General features: G+C 41.5%; 1 protein-coding gene and 1 long non-coding RNA gene across 4 annotated transcripts in view; one reads left to right on the top strand and one right to left on the bottom strand.

Moving 5' to 3' along the window:
- Window positions 1–16,134, top strand: part of LOC112204210 (uncharacterized) — a 166,132-nt gene that overhangs the window by 50,554 nt on the left and 99,444 nt on the right. The window contains exon 3 of the long non-coding RNA XR_010159320.1: window positions 1,852–14,255. This is a non-coding gene — a long non-coding RNA (uncharacterized LOC112204210). The remainder of the gene's footprint in view (window positions 1–1,851; window positions 14,256–16,134) is intronic.
- BAALC (BAALC binder of MAP3K1 and KLF4) overlaps window positions 1–16,134 on the bottom strand; it is a 114,794-nt gene that overhangs the window by 5,218 nt on the left and 93,442 nt on the right. For 2 of the 3 annotated variants that reach the window (XR_010159317.1, XR_010159319.1), the window contains one exon: window positions 1,400–1,954. The gene's annotated coding sequence lies outside the window, so the exon portion shown is untranslated. The remainder of the gene's footprint in view (window positions 1–1,399; window positions 1,955–16,134) is intronic. The other variant, XR_010159318.1, reaches the window with a different exon arrangement.

Raw genomic sequence — 16,134 nt, 5'->3', positions numbered from 1 at the left:
TTAGGAGGAACAGGTGGAGTATCTTCAATAAATTATCTTTTGTGAATGTTGTAAATACAAGTGTGAAGTTGTAAATTTCCTACTAATAGCCAATATTAGAGAACAAATAAAGTGCATGGAACAGAATATCCAAGTGATTTTTCATATCTGAAAACACCTCAGGAAAACTTTATTGAATATTAAATTTAAAATATAGATTCTACAGTATGATACCAGAAGGTTTAATTTTAAAAAAGGAAACTGTACCAGAATGTTCTGAGAGCTGCGATTATGGAACTGTGATTTGCAACCCTTGTATGATTATTCATCACAGAGAAAATTGAGATTTGACCTCATCCTCCTTATTCTCTACTTTGATCAACACCAAATCTACCTTCACTTCAATTCCAAGCACTAGGTCCATAGGGTTTCCCCCGTTTCCCTCAAGGATTAGCACTTGAATCTTAAAAATGATCAAGTATAAAAGGGGAGGATGAGCACCTATATTTATAGCATACCTATTCTGTGCCAGGCAATTCATGTTTTACATATGCCGGTTACCTCATTTAATCTTTAATACCGCCCCTTAAACACTACCTGTATAAAGCTGTTCTTGTGTTGCTATAAAGAAATACCTGAGACTGGGTAACTTTTAAAGAATAGAGGTTCAGTTGGTTCATGGTTCTGCAAGCTGTACAAGCATGTTGCTGGCATATGCTCCACTTCTGGGGAGGCCTCAGGGAGCTTTTACTTATGGCAGAAGATGAAGCAGGAGCAGCAGTGATTGCGGGAGGTGCCACACTTTTAAACAACCAGCTCTTGTGAGAACTCACTCACTAGCTCAAGGACAGCACCAGGCCATGAGGAATCCACTCCCATGACCCAAACACCTCCCACCAGGCCCACCTCCCAGCTTGGGGATTAAATTTCAACATGAGATTTGATGGGGACATATATTCAAACTATATGACTACTCCATCTTCCTTTTGACAGAGGAGGAAATTTAGGCTTAAAATCATTAAGTAATTCCCCCCAAATCACACAACCAATTAGTGGTAGAGCAGGGATTTGAACCGAAGTCTGTCCAACCCCAAAGCCTGCATTATGTTCTCTCTATTAGTGGTTCCACACCCCAGCTTCAGATTAGAATCACCTGTGAAGATTTTAATACAATGCTGACACCTTGACTTTCACCCCAAAGCAATTAAGTCAGAATCTCTGAGATTGTGTGTGGCTTAACTATTGCTTTAAAAATCCCCAGATTATTCTAATGTGCAGCTATGGTTGAAAAATCTCTATTCTAAACTTAATGTTAAATGTCAAAGTTGGAGAATGAACACATTATTATGGATCTAATACTTATGTATGACTAATGTGTGACAACCCAATTGTTTATGATAAAAATTACCCTGACACATACCAAAAGAGCTTTACTTCCCATTGTATTTGCTGCTGCTAGAAATGTAATCAACATTGTTCTCTCCAACTTGAATTCCGAGTAGGAACTGAGCACAAAGACTCAAACCATTTTCTCCAGGTTACCTCCTTAGTAAATGGAGAAATTGGCAGGTGAATAAGGGAATTTTCAGTCTTTGTGTGTTTCCCAGGGCTCCTCTTGAAACTGGAGTGGGTTAGAAATTGTTTTCCAATGAAGAATATCTTCAGCACTTTGTTTCAACACCTATAGTTCTGAAGGACTTCATAAAAGGTAAGAAAATTATGCTCCAGCTTGTAACTAAAATTTGCTGAGAAGGAAAAAAGAGCTAACAAATTCTACCACCTTTGGATGCATACAGTTGGAAGCTGATTGCAGGAAGACATTGCTTATGGCAGGAAGACATTGAAGTTTCTCACGTTATCTTCCTTTCTCAGGATCTTCTAAGGGTGTGAGGATACAGGCGTCAAAGACCCCGTGCTGAGACAGCTCCATAACAACATGCAGATATTTGGCAATGAGGATTCAGAAGAGGACTTGCTGTGGAGAAGGGAGAAAAGAGGTGGGAAGACTCTGTGAATGAATAGAGAACACTCTGCAAGCATCCCAGTTCCTTTGGTTGCCCTGCAGTCTGCAGGTACCAGGAAAAATCAAAAGCCGCCTGGAAGGGCTTTCTGTCTGTATGGAGTCAAGGCAGTGTCTTCAAATCTATGCTTTCTAAAACAAAGAAATAACCTTGATGAAACAAATTTTCCCCAGAGGAAGGGGAGAGCCCACAGTGAGCTGGTAAAGAAGATGCCTGGAGCAGGCGGCATCCTCAAATGGAAGGTAATTGCCCTCAAATCACTTAACTAGGATGACCTACTTTGCTTTCCTGTATAGCCAGGTCTGTTATCAGACCCTTATCTTGGGAGGCATCGTGTCAGAGCCTGGGGCAAGAAAGGGCTGGTATCCAGGAATGCAGGTGAAATTATAGCTATTAGCCCTGTCTTAGAGTGTGAGGAAAATGTGCCCCCCTACCCCTGGCTAAGTTTGGGTTCCCATGTCATAAACTGCCTCCCTCTCTGATAGCTCTGCATAAACATCCCAGGAACTCAAAGTAACATTTGATTTCCCAAAGAGAACATTTGCATTTGTAACTGTCAGAAATAGGAGAGATCATCAAAGCTAAATGAATTGGGCTATAAACAGTTTGAAATATGTCCTTAAATTTTAAAAAAACATATTTTTTGTTTGTTTTGGGGAGAGAGGATCATTTAGACTCAACAACAAAACAGAAAACTGTGAGTGCCATTTTGAGACAAGACCTACCTGGTCCTTCCCCCTCATACTTTCTGCTACCCTGTGACCTCCCTCTCTCCTTCCAGTCACAGATTATCCGCTTGGTTTTGGAGTTTTAAATGTGTGGTCCTGAGAGGGAGAGGAGAGCAAGAGCATCTCAAGATAGATTTGGAAGATTGGGGTAAGACAGTGAGGGTACTAGAAGTGCTTTCCCAAGTGAGTCCCCAGAAGGGAGGGAAAATATCCATGGAGAAGGGGCAGTGTGGTTGGTCCTGGCTAAAGGGCCTGAACAGCAGAGGCTATTGCAGCCCTGCATAGCACAGGGCAATGGAATAACTTCTTAGGCCCCCAAACTGCATGGAAGCAGATAGGGTCTTAGAAGCACGGGGTTGCTTTCCTGGACCCAGTGTGGCTTGGAAGCCACAAAATGTTTCCTGTGCACCTACAAGAGTGTAAGAAAACCACTGGATAGGAAAGGACCTTGCAGACTGGAATGAGTCATCATGCAGACCAAAGTCTACCTCAGTGGATGGCAGTGTGGATGGATAGGGACAGATGTCTGGATACTGTCTCTCGTGTGCACTCCCACCCCAGCCTTTTGGTATTCCTGGTACAAAGATATAACTCTTAGGAAGAGCAGAAACCCTAAATAGGCTGAGATTAAGTTTCTTTCACCTGGAAGAATGAAGACTATGGTAGATTTTGAGTTATAAAACTCAAATTTTTGCATTTCTTGAACACCTAAGTCTATGGACTGATATTAGCACCAGCTGCAGAAATAAGCACAGTTCTCGCCACTTTTCAATTTGAATGCAGAAGGAGCCTTGTCTGGCCATAGCTCTGCCCTCTACAGTGGAAAACATAACTTTAGTGGAATTTAGAGATCTTTGAGTAAAGACAGAAGAATAGCAAAGTCTGTTATTTACCACCTCACTTTTTTTGTACAAATATTTGAAAGCATTTTCGCATTATACAATATAATTTGTTTCTATCTATTTTGTGGCAAACACATCTGTTAGAGGAATTATTGCATTTTTTCCCCCTAGAAAGCTGTCTCCTTAATCTTTCCACAAAGTCTTGAGAATGTTAGCTTCTTTTTCTACATTCTTGGAAATCACAGCGTGGTGTTCCTCCTGACGGCACTCCCACCTTCATCATTCTGTGCTTACAGTTTCACCACATTCCATTGTTCTAATGAGGTGACTGAGTGGAAGCTGAGGTTAGCAGATAAAACATAGAACAGGAGCAGCCCTTGGCTCCTTTCCCTTGGAGGGTGCTTCAAAAGAGGTGAAGTTTTCAAAGATAGAACTTCAGGGAGAGGGTTTTGTGTTCCGGCTTCAAAGTGGCAATTCTTTCCTGAGTTGTCACCTGGACTATCTTACCATATTTCCTGGTTGAATGATTCCTCTAAATCTTATCTTAGCCTGGCCAAATATCCCTGGTCCCTTTGATATCTAAGTCTTCTGGCCAAGAAGCAAATTCCTGTAGTTCCAAATCAGTAGCTCAAGTTCCTGGGACAGACTACCCGCAGGCCCTCAAGTTGCTGTCTGGTTGTCGTCTAAAAAGTTGATGTCACAGGCCAGTTGATATCAAAGAGTCCTGGGTTTAAAAACTGACTCAGGACTTCTAATTGTAAGGCCTTACACAAGTTATGTGACAATTCTTAATCTAAGTTTCCTCAGCTGTAAAGTGGGGATTATAGCAATATCCCACAATACCTCTGACAATGAAATAATGTGTATATATTGCTTGGCACCGGATATGGTTTGGATCTGTATCCCCACCCAAATCTCATGTTGAAATGTAATCTGTTATGTTGGAGGTGGGACCTGGTGGGAGGTGATTGAATCATGGGGGTGGTTTCTAATGGTTTATCACCGTCTCCCTAGAGCTGTTCTCATGATAGAGTTCTCGTGAGATCTGGTTGTCTAAAAGTGTGTGGCACCTCCCCACCCCACTTTTCCTCCTGCTCCAGCAATGTTCAATGTGCCTGCTTCCTGTTCACCTTCTGCCATGATTGTAAGTTTCCTGAGGCCTCCCCTGCCATGCCTCCTGTACAGCCTGTGGAACTATGAGCCAATTAAACCTCTTTTCTTTATAAATTGCCCAGCCTCAGGTATTCTTTATAGCAGTACAAGAACTAATACAGCACCTAATAGGCATTCAACAAATAGTAATTCCCTGCTCCTTCTGCCTAAGCAGACATGCATGGGTTTGTGTATCTAAACTGTAGGACTTTACAAAGACTAAAATGGAATTTTTTGAGGCATTTCACTATAATCAATAAAATAAAGTATTTGTAATCATGTTTATTTATCTGCTGATTTCCTATTATGTATTTATCACATTATATTTTAGCTGTCTGATTATGTTATGAGATCATTCAAGGTTGGAACTCTGTCTAAAATTCTCTATAAATCTCCAGGACTTAAAAAAACACTCAGTGAATGCTTGATAAGTGAACAAATGAATTAATAGATTCCTAATTAGGCATTTAGATGATGGATTTTGCTAATGCCCTTGTCCCATAAGTACTTTAATAAATAATTGTTGAGGACATAGAATGCTCAACATAATGTGTCCTATGATGCTAAGGTCCTTACAATAAAGTGGAGGATCCTAATCACTTACTAGACAAGCACAGGAACTTCTATAACATGAATAGATTGGTACCATAAACTATATATAGAGAGATGGGGCATTTAGCAGAGGGAGAGATTACATTTGGTTGAGGGATTAAGAAAAGTTTCATTGCAGAATGAGGTAGCAATGGAACTGAACCTCAGAAGGTGAATGAGTGTGACAACAGTGACGAGAGGGATGCTCCAGTGGACATTTTTGCCTAAGGCACAGTGTGATGGGTGTCCAGAGGGCTGCCAGTAGCCTGGTGTGTAGCACAAAGTATGTGCAAGTTGGTTAAAGCTGCAGACAGAGGGAGGGTTTTGAAAAACAGCCAGACTGAGAAATTGGGTAAGTCCGGCAATGAGAGTTACTAAAAATTTAGAGCAAGGAAGTTTCAGTTTTAATTAACATTTATGGAGTGCCTTCATTTTACAGATTAGGCAAATGAAGTTCAGACAAGTTAAATGATTTGCCCAAAGTCAGACGGATTGAAAGTGACAGAGCTAGAATTCTACTGGAGTCTCTTGACTCCAAGATCAATACTCCCAGCACACCACAGCCACTCCTCTCGCTGTGCAGCAGGATAGGCTGAACTGCAGCGAGGGTGACTGAAGGTAGGGATCCCAGCTGAGAGGAATGAGAGATGTTTCCTTTACATTCAGGCACTGAATCACTGCCACAAGCAAAGCAACCTCGAACATAAGACGATCTCCCGTCTTCCCAATGAGAGGATCCAAAAAGATCTGATCTGAATATAGAAACTGACTGGAAGTGATGGAAGGAGCCAGATTTTGAAGTAAATATGGAGGAAGCCAGTCTTAGTAAAGTCTAAATCTTAACAGGTACAAAAATACAGTTAGAGAAAAGGCATAGGTCCTGATATTTGATAGTACAGTAGGGATATTATATTTAACAATAATTTATTGTGTATTTCAGAATAGCTGGAAGAGAAGAATTGTAATGTTCCCAACACAAAGAAAAGATCAATGTTTGAGGTGAAGGATATTCCAATGACCCTGATTTGATCATTAGACATTGAAGACAGGAATCAAAATAGCACTGGCGTTCCCAAAATATGTACAACTATTATATATAAATAAAAATTTTAAAATTTAAAAAGCATTAATGATGAAGGCAGCAAGTGCTATAATCAGATTTGCATTTTAAAAAGAGAATTTTGTCATCAGTGTGGAGCCTGGATTAGAGGCAAAGTGGGAGATAAAGAACGCAGTGGACTTCTATAGAAATCCAGGGGTTTTGGTGGCCTGTGCTAAGGTGGTGGTTGTGAGACATGAGAGGAAAAGACAGGTATAAAAGGCATTTGGGAAGTGTGGGAGAAAAGATTCCATCAGAGAGGGAGAAAGGAAGGTCAAGGGTGACTCCAGAGTTTCTGTTTTGAGCAATTTTGTGTATAGTGGGTCATTGAATGTCAGATGCAAGGCATGTTGATGAGGACAAATTTATAGAACTAAGAAACTGGAGTGGTATCAGGAAGGGAGAGATAAAGGGGAGAGAAAAGATGTGATAGCAACATAAACAGAAGAGTCAGGAGGAGTGGCTGAGTTCAGGGAGATGCTGAGCTCAGTTTGAGGCACTTTATTCTCTCCTGCCCCTCTTCCTCCAGCTGAGATTTCAGCTTTGTCTTGAGAGTTAATCGTGTGCCACCATCAAAAATATTGTCTTTCTTGCTCTGATTATTCCAGGAGGAGCAAGAAAACATGGTAATTACCACTTTGTAATTTCCTCTCCGTAAAAGCTAAGTCTTCTTCCAAATGAACACAATATTTCATTGACATAGAAAAGAATGAAAACAATCTTCTCTTGAAAACAAGAATAAACAAAGCACTCACAGCAATCAATCACTTCCAGGTTGCCAAAGGAGAAAATGGTTAGGTAATCACTGGCCTAGGAATAGGGTGATCAACCCTCCTTGGCTGCCTGGAACTTCCATGGTTTTAGCACTGCAAGTCCTGCACCTTGGAATCCCTCAGTGGTATTAGATTTGGATTCTAATCCTGATTCTATTGCTGATTCACTGTGAAAACAGATACGTCTATTCTGAGCATAGTTCCCTCATCTACAGAATGAGGGGAAAGGGCTTCTTTATATTCTCTCCCGTGATGAGCTCTTGCAGTCCCACGAATCATGTATTGCCAATGACTGCTGAGAGACCACCTGCTCTCATCCCTAAGCTACAGACTTGAATTTCCAACTGCCTACTCGACATCTCCACCCAAATGCCCAATAAACATTAAACACTTTCATGCCCAAACAGAATTCTTTTTTGTTTGTTTTTTGAGATAGGGTCTCACTCTGTCACCTAAGTTGGAGTGCAGTGTCATGATCATGGCTCACTGCAGCCTCAAATTCCTGGGCTCAGGTGATCCTCCTACCTCAGCCTCTCAAGTAGCTGGGACTATAGGTGCATGCCACCACACCCAGCTAATTTTTCCTTTTCTGTTTTTTGTAGAGACAGGGTTTCACCATGTTGCCCAGGCTGGTCTCGAGGCATCTGCCTCGGCCTCCCAAAGTGTTGGGATTATAGGCATGAGCCACTGTGCCTAGGCCCAAAGAGAACTGTTGATTTTCTCTCCCAAACCTATTCTTCCCCATACCTTCTATTTCCCACAAAATGACATCAACCAAATATCTAGGAATCCTCTTTGATTTTCTCATCTGCTCTCTGTACCAATTCCAGGCCAAAACAGCAAGTTCTGTCAGTTCAACCTCTAAAATGTATCCCAAATCCATCTACTTCTGCTAACAGTAGTCAGAGGGATCCTTTAAAAATAAAAACTTGGCCGGGCGCCGTGGCTCACGCCTGTAATCCCAGCACTTTGGGAGGCCAAGGTGGGAGGATCACCTGAGGCTGGGCATTCAAGACCAGCCTGGCCAACATGGAGAAACCCTGTCTCTACTAAAAATACAAAATTAGCCGGGTGTGGTGTCGCATGCCTGTAATCCCAGCTACTCAGGAGGCTGAGGCAGGAGAATTGCTTGAACCCAGGAGGCGGAGGTTGTGGAGAGCCGAGATCACGCCATTGCACTCCAGCCTGGGCAACAAGACCAGAACTCTGTCTCAAAAATAAATAAATAAAAATAAAATAAATAAATAAATAAATAAATAAAAACTCTAACTCCCGTTCTTTGTCTTTCGAAGATCTCAAATAAAAAACTGTTTTAGAAGCATCTCTTGTTTAAAGGGATTTAATTTAACTTTCTTTGCCCACTCAATTGATGTATTTGAATATACATATTTACTTGAGTCTTTCCTGGATCTACAGGGAGTGTTGCTGGCCTTGTCACACTGCTGGGTATGAGTATTATGTCTGCCTGGAGAACAACATTGTATATTTGATGCTAACTTTTAGGCAGTTTATCTGTACAAAGGAAAGATGTGAAAGCCCCAAATTCACTGCCCTACAACTCCTAACAAATCACATCTTTACATCCAAAATCATGTCTCACTTGCCGATTACCAGTTTGGGGAAAACTACCCGCCAAAGAGTCTGCAAATGAAAGATGTCAAGTTTAAAGGGACATCATAAAGTTCCTAGAGCCCAAACCAACTAAAGAGATTTCTTCCTCTACATTATCTGGAGTCAGTGCTTCTTCCCAGAACCAACAAGTACATGCTCCTTAGGATGGTTTCTTGAAGATATTACTTTCCTCACCCCAGGGATGTCTAAGGTCCATTTTGTGTTAGACAAGAAGTGCTTATCTTGAAAACAGGTTCATTTTGTGGTGGATGAGAACAAAGTACTTAAATAAAGGGCCAGCCTTCTGGTACATTTACCCTTGAGAGCTGAATTTTCTATGCCAGGCTTGCTCATGTCCTGAAAATTTCAGGGCTGAATCACAGTTCAACAATAATAACCTTGTGTTTACCTTCCTATGCTAGAGACTGTGCTAAGTGCTTTATCAATATATCCTTACTAAATCCTCCCGATATCATGAGATATTTTGAGCCTCATTTTCTAAATGGGCAAAAGGGAACATGGGGAACTGAAATGACTTGCCAAGGTTACAAACCTAGTAGGTGGTGTAGCTGGCATTCAACCCAGGAAGTCTGACTTAAGGCTGCCTTATGGAATTTTTGAGACATGAATTCCATCTGTGATCTGCTGAGCCAGTGATTCTCAAACCTGGCTGTACATCAGGACCATCTGGGAAATTTTTAAACATCTTGATTCTAGGTTGTACCCCAGACCAGTTAAGCCAGAATCTCTAGGGGGTGGGACCCAGGCAGCAATAGTTTTTAAACCTCCTCAGGTGATTCCAATGTGCAGCCATATTGCCAGTCAGTGTGCTATACAATCATAATTCTTTCCACCTGTTATTTTTTAATTTTATTATTTTTTTTTTTGAGGTGGAGTCTCACTGTCTTGCCCAGGCTGGAGTGCAGTGATGCGATCTTGGCTCACTGCAACCTCTGCCTCCCAGGTTCAAGCAATTCTCCTGTCTCAGCCTCCTGAGTAGCTGGGACTACAGGCGCACACCACCATGCCTGGCTAATTTTTGTATTTTTAATAGAGACAGGGTTTCATCATATTGGTCAGGCTGGTCTTGAACTCCTGACCTCAGGTGATCCATCCACCTCGGCTTCCCAAAGTGCTGGGATTACAGGTGTGAGCCACTGTACCTGGCCTCCACCTGTTATTTTTTAAAACTAGAAAATAATTATATTTGTTGCTTTCCACAGGCAATAGTTAAGAGGCCAATGAGTACAAGACATTGTATACCTCCTATATTTGCATTTCCTTTCTCTTTGGAGACCCAGCTAGCTCAGGCCTTCACTTTCCTATTCAAGAAGGAAGAGGAAAAAGTGATTACTATGGTACCTAGATAATGCTTAGATTTGTAATATGTTTTAGAAAAAAAACAAATTTATTAGTATTACCTTCAAATGAATTTTAATATTGTGGCACAACTGGAAAGACTGCTACTGCTTTATTACTGTTAAGAAAAAAAAGAAACAAAGCTGAAATTTTGCATAATTGTGTCTAGGGTGCTATAATTGATCCTAGAGAGGCACTGACAACTTGGAAGTGCCAAGATGTGATGCTATACAAAGGGCTGTGAAGTTACTTGCATAGTGACAAAAAGGAAATGAATATTTATGGAGCACTTACTCATGGTTTAACAGACAGAACATGGGTTTTCATAGACAGGCAGACATGGGTTCAAATCCCAACTCTGCAATTTGCTAGCTGTGTTTGTTTTGGTTTTGTTTGTTTTTATTTTTTAAGACAGAGTCTCACTCTGTTGCCCAGGCTGATGAGCAATTGCGCCATCTCAGCTCACCACAACTTCCGACTCCCGGGTTCAAGCGATTCTTGTGCCTCAGCCTCCCGAGTAGCTGAGATTACAGCCATGTGCCACCACGCCTGGCTAATTTTTGTATTTTTAGTAAAGACAGGGGTTTCACCATGTTGTCCAGGCTGGTCTTGAACTCCTGACATCAGGTGATCTGCCCTCCTGGGCCTCCCAAAGTGCTGGGATTACAGGCGTGAGCCACCATGCCTGGTCGGCCTTGGGCCTTTAAGTCTCCATTTCCTCATCTGTAAAGCAGGGGCTGAGAAGCCTTACCTGGCAGGACTGTATGATTGATGAGATAGTGTGCGAAGCATCTAGTATAGTATCTGACGCATGGCGATAATTATGATCAGGTGGCAGACACCATGTTATCCACATTTGTTATCTCCCTTTATCTTCACAATACACCCTCAAAAAGATGGTATTATTTTCACTGATGGAGGTGAGCCCTGAGAGACTCCACAATTTGCCCCAAGGCACAGAGCCATGAAACATCCAGTTAGGATTGGTCTTCTGTACCTGAAGCCTGTGAAGGCTGGCTGCCATACCTTGCTTCACAGGCCATCCCGTAGCTGATGTATTTATTAGAACAGAGGGAGGGAGTCTCTGGATAATGGAATCAAATTTAAAAGGCAAACAAATTTTCAGCTATCTTCCAAGCACATGACAATGTTATGAAAAAGTCTATTTGGCTCAGAAAGGGCACTATCATTTACCCCTTTTCCTTTTAAGGTGGAGCTCTACCTGGAGAACACCCATCTAAGAAACTGAAATTGCAAAGCTCCCTCTGGCTTAAGTACTCCTAGCCTTAGCTCTATGCTGAGCTAAAAAACAAAACAAAACAAAACAAAACAAAACAAAACAAAAACCTGGGCGAGCCATTGTCTAATCACATCAGATGCACATTCCCAAGAGAATTAAGCATAAATTTTTTCTGCTGCTGGTTTTTATGGTCTCCCGTGGGAGACCATAACAATTCAAATTGTGAGACATTTTGAAGTAATTTAAGAAGAATCAAATATTGCTGAAATAATTTGGGAGCTCACTGCAAGGGAACTTGGGAAATATAGCCAAGCTGGGTTCCTAGGAAGGAAGAGAATGGGCTTTAGAGAATAGGTACAAAATCCCTGCCACACAGGCCATCCAAGGGGAGGTGTGCAATGGTCATTTGGAAATATGGCATAGGAGCTTGGGATAGAGTGGAAATAGCATCTAAATTGTTGAGGCCATGGGATCAGATGAACTTGTTAAGGAAAACTGGGTAGAGTCTGAAGAGGAAAGGTTGAAAAGGGAACCTTGAGGAATACCAGAAATTAAGGGACAGGCAGAGGAAGAGGAATCGGCAAAGGAGACTGACAAAGAGTAGAATCAGAAAGAAGGGGGTGACCAAAAGCAGGGTAGCATTTCCAAATGCAAAAGTTGACAAAACTTTGAGGAAACCCATCCTAGGGCTGCCCTAAGAAAATACCACAGAACAGTGGGCTTTAAAAATGAAAATTTATTTTAACAGATGCAGAGAGGTCCAGCAGGATGAGGACTTAGATGGTGTCATTGACTTTGGCAATTAGAGTATTCGTGACCCTAGAGTGTAGTTTCAGTTGGAGTAGTGGAATCAGAAGTGAGATGGTAGAGGCCTGAGAAGGAAATGCAAAGTGATGAAGTGGAGCTATGGAGCAGAGGGCTCACTGACAATGGAAGACTTTTCTGGCATCCCAAGCAACTACTGATTATGAAATCTCAATTAGTCAGTAAATCTGTACTGGGCACCACATTTCCTGAAGCGCCATCTTAACAATTTTTAGTTGAGTCAGCTATTGCAAATATCTTTCTTCATCAGGGAGAGTGACAGGCTCACTGTGTGGTGCTCTTAAGTGTGTATGCATTTTCCTTCTCGTCCCAGCTCCCACTACTCACAATGCCCTACAGCATCCCTTTATATCACCTGCCTGTACCCTGAAAGCATGTAGTTTGTGACTTCTGTTAAGATATCTCTTGGGGCTCCTTTCCAAGTAACTTCTTATATCTGGGATAAATCAGAGATTCCCTCTGTAGCAAAACAGAACACTTATTTACTTATTTATTGGTCTTAACATCTTTTATTGTGGTACAATATACATAAACAGAACATTTATAGACCAGTGGCAGTGGGATGTATATCTCATGCTAGGGAGGAAGTGGAGGACTATCTACTGGTGGAAACCAAGTTGTGGAAAAGATGATGTTTGACTATGATAATAAAAAAGAAAGACAAGAGAAATGATGCTGTTTATATAGAAGCCTGCAACTACAACAATGACTCTACCCTGGAGATTGATCAAGGAAGCATCCAGTAAAGGAATGCATTATTAAACCAGCTACATGCTGGGTAGCTGGAACTTAATACACCTGGGAAAACTCTAGGAGCTTGCGTAAAATACGTATCTCAGCATTACCCCACCCAAGGTTGAAGGAGCTCTCATCAGTCATTGACTGATTGACAGGTGCTGGGATGAGGATAGGAATGAATAAGCATCAATAGCGCCAATGCCCTGGCAACTCCTGCCATGGGAGTGGTGAGATAAAGACTTCAGGCCACAGACAGCAGGTGCCTCAGTTAGAAGTCAGCATGGATGCAGTAAAGGGGTTGAAGGGAAGGTAGAGCCAGTGGTGTCTGCTGTAGTCCTGTGCTCTTTTGTCCTCTGCCATTCTGATTCCTTTGAATCAAGTTCTACAAGTCTGAGTCCTGTCCCACAAATATCTGCCTCATAAAAACGTGCAGATATTTTTCTAGGGTACTGTATTAGATTGCTAGGGTTGCCATAACAAAATATTGCAGACCGGTGGGCTTGAAAAACAAAAATTTATTTTCTCATAGTCCTAGAGGCTAGAAGTCTGAGGCAAGGTTGGTTTCTTCTGAAGCCTCTCTCCTCGGTTTGTAGGTGATCATTTTCTCTTTTGTCTTCATATGGTCTTCCCTCTGTGTGTGCCTGTCCTAATCTCCTAATCTTATAAGAACACCGGTCATATTGAATTATGACCCATCCAAATGACCTTATTTTACCTTACTTACCTCTTGAAAGACACTATTTACAAATACAGTCAGTCACATTCTCAGGTATTGGGGGTTAGGACTTCAACATATGAATTTGAATTTGGCGGGGACACAGTTCAGCCCTTGACAGGTATATATTTAAAAATGGAATTGTTTGGCCAAATAATATACACATTTTAAATTTGAATAAGTTGGCTAAGTTGACATTGAAGAGTGGCAGAATATGCTTTTCCAGAATATGCCATTTTGGCATAAGGGTTATTTTGAGCTAAAAGCACTTTTAAAAAGTGGGTGCAAACAGAACTTTTTTTTTTTTTGAGACAAAGTCTCACTCTGTCACCCAGGCTGGAGGGCAGTGGCACGACCTTGGCTCACTGCAGCCTTGATCTCCTGGGCTCAAGTGATACACCTGCCTCAGCCTCTCAAGTAGCTGGGACTACAGGTGCATACCACCATGCCTGGCTAATTTTCTTTCTTTCTTTTTTTTTTTTTTTGTAGAGATGGGGTCTTGCTATGTTGCCCAAGCTGGTCTTAAATTCCTGGCATCAAGTGATCCTCCTGCCTCAGCCTCCCAAAGTACTGGGATTACAGGTATGAGCCAATGTGCTCAGTTCTTCAAGCAGAACTTTCTGACTTCTCTTTTTTTCCTGAAAGCATATAAAACTCCCATGTAAAAGATGCCCTCTCTGTACCAGGAGGAAAGAAATATCTTTATCACCAGAGACAGAGACAATTCTCTGTAAACAATCGAATTTTGTTAAAACAACTCTTATCTTTCTGTAGCTTTCCTGTATATTTTAATTACTTTTTCACAATTGCCTCACTTTGTCCAACATAGTAGGAAAGCATTGAGATTTTGCAACTTCTTTGGGCCGTCGTTTCTTTATAAAGTCTCTCAACTCACATAAAACTTAAAATTAAGTAAATCTGTATGTTCCTCTCCTGCTAGTCTGTTTTGTGTCAATCTAATTCTCAGGCCCTGCCGGGGTTCCTATGAAGGTAGAGGTAAAGCTTTGTCTGCCCTACACCATCCAACATAGTATCACTAATTCCATTTCAACCAGCAGCGTCTGACATTACTTCTTTCCCACACCCTTCCCAACACTGATATTATCACATTTTAAAAACTTTGCTAATCAGATAGGTTAAAAAGTGGCATCTCTTTTTTTTAAACCCAAATTTGCCTAATTACTGATGACACTGAGGATCTTTTTGTATTTTTCTTGGCCATTCACCTTTCCTCCTGCCTGTTCATGTTATTCTCTCTTGGTCATTTGTCTTTTGCTTATGAAATTCTCATTTTTAAAATGTATATCACTATACTAACTCTTTGATACATGGGCTGTAGATATCTTCTAATAGACTGTTATTCATCTTTATGTGAATGTTTATCATACAGAGGTTTTAAATTTCAATGTGGTTACCTGCGCCCTGGATCTGTTCTCTTCTCACTTCCTCAAGGACTTTTTTACTCCGTGGATAATGCCCCTACCCTTCCAGCTTCAACCTCACCCTAAGGAATCCTTGCAATTGTTGAGAAACATACTCTAGTGTGTCCCACGTTTTACAACTTCTTCTTGACCCATCTCTTTCTCCAATTGCTGGCCTTTTTTTGCTTTGTTTCATAGCAACATTTCTCAAAAGACAGTTTTTTTTCATTCCCTCCACTTCCTCACCACCCCTCCCATCATCATCCTCTGTAGTCTGGCTCTATGACCACCTCTCTGCTGGAATTGTTCTTGTTACGATCACCAGTCACCTTCATGGTGCTAGTTGGAGTCACATCTCTGTTCTCACATGATTTAACCTTTTGGCAGCATTCACCGTGATTGACCATTTCTCCCTTCATGAAACATTTTTTTTTAAATGTTGGCTTCAGTAAATGAGCTCCCTGTTTTCTTCCTAACTGCCTCAGCACTTCTCAGTACCCTCTGCTGACTCTTCCTCCACCACCAACTCCCTGAATGTTGGGGTGTCTCCCGGCACAGCCCTAGACTTTCCTCAGTAGCTTCTCATCAGGTGAACTAACTCCTGTGCCATTAAATATCTTCCATGTGTTGATGACCCCCAAATGCACAGCTCTACCCTTGACCAATTCCTTGAACTTTAGACTCGTACATCCAATTCCCTACTGGACACCTCCCCTTGGTTATTTCATACTTAATGGGTCCAAAATGGTTCTTTTTGATTTTCACTGCCTCCCCAAAAAAACTTTTCCCACCCTGTTTTCCCCTATCTTGCCAAAAACCCTGTTGCTCAAACCAAAAAACTTAGGAATCACCCCGATTTCTCCCTTGACTTCACTTTCTACACCCAGTCCATCAGCAAGTCCCAATGTTTCCATTTCCAAAATGTTCTCAGCATCCACCTATTTTCATCCGTCTTTGTAACCATTACCCTATTCCTTGCACTGACATCTCTTCCCAGGACTATAGCTGTAGCCTCCTAAACGGTCTCCTGCTTCGCTTCC

Source organism: Pan troglodytes, chromosome 7 (genome assembly GCF_028858775.2).
Source record: "Pan troglodytes isolate AG18354 chromosome 7, NHGRI_mPanTro3-v2.0_pri, whole genome shotgun sequence".
In the NCBI taxonomy this organism is placed as follows: Eukaryota; Metazoa; Chordata; class Mammalia; order Primates; family Hominidae; genus Pan; species Pan troglodytes.
The sequence above is the reverse complement of the archived record's forward strand: the minus strand, read 5'-3'. Positions and strand labels throughout refer to the sequence as shown.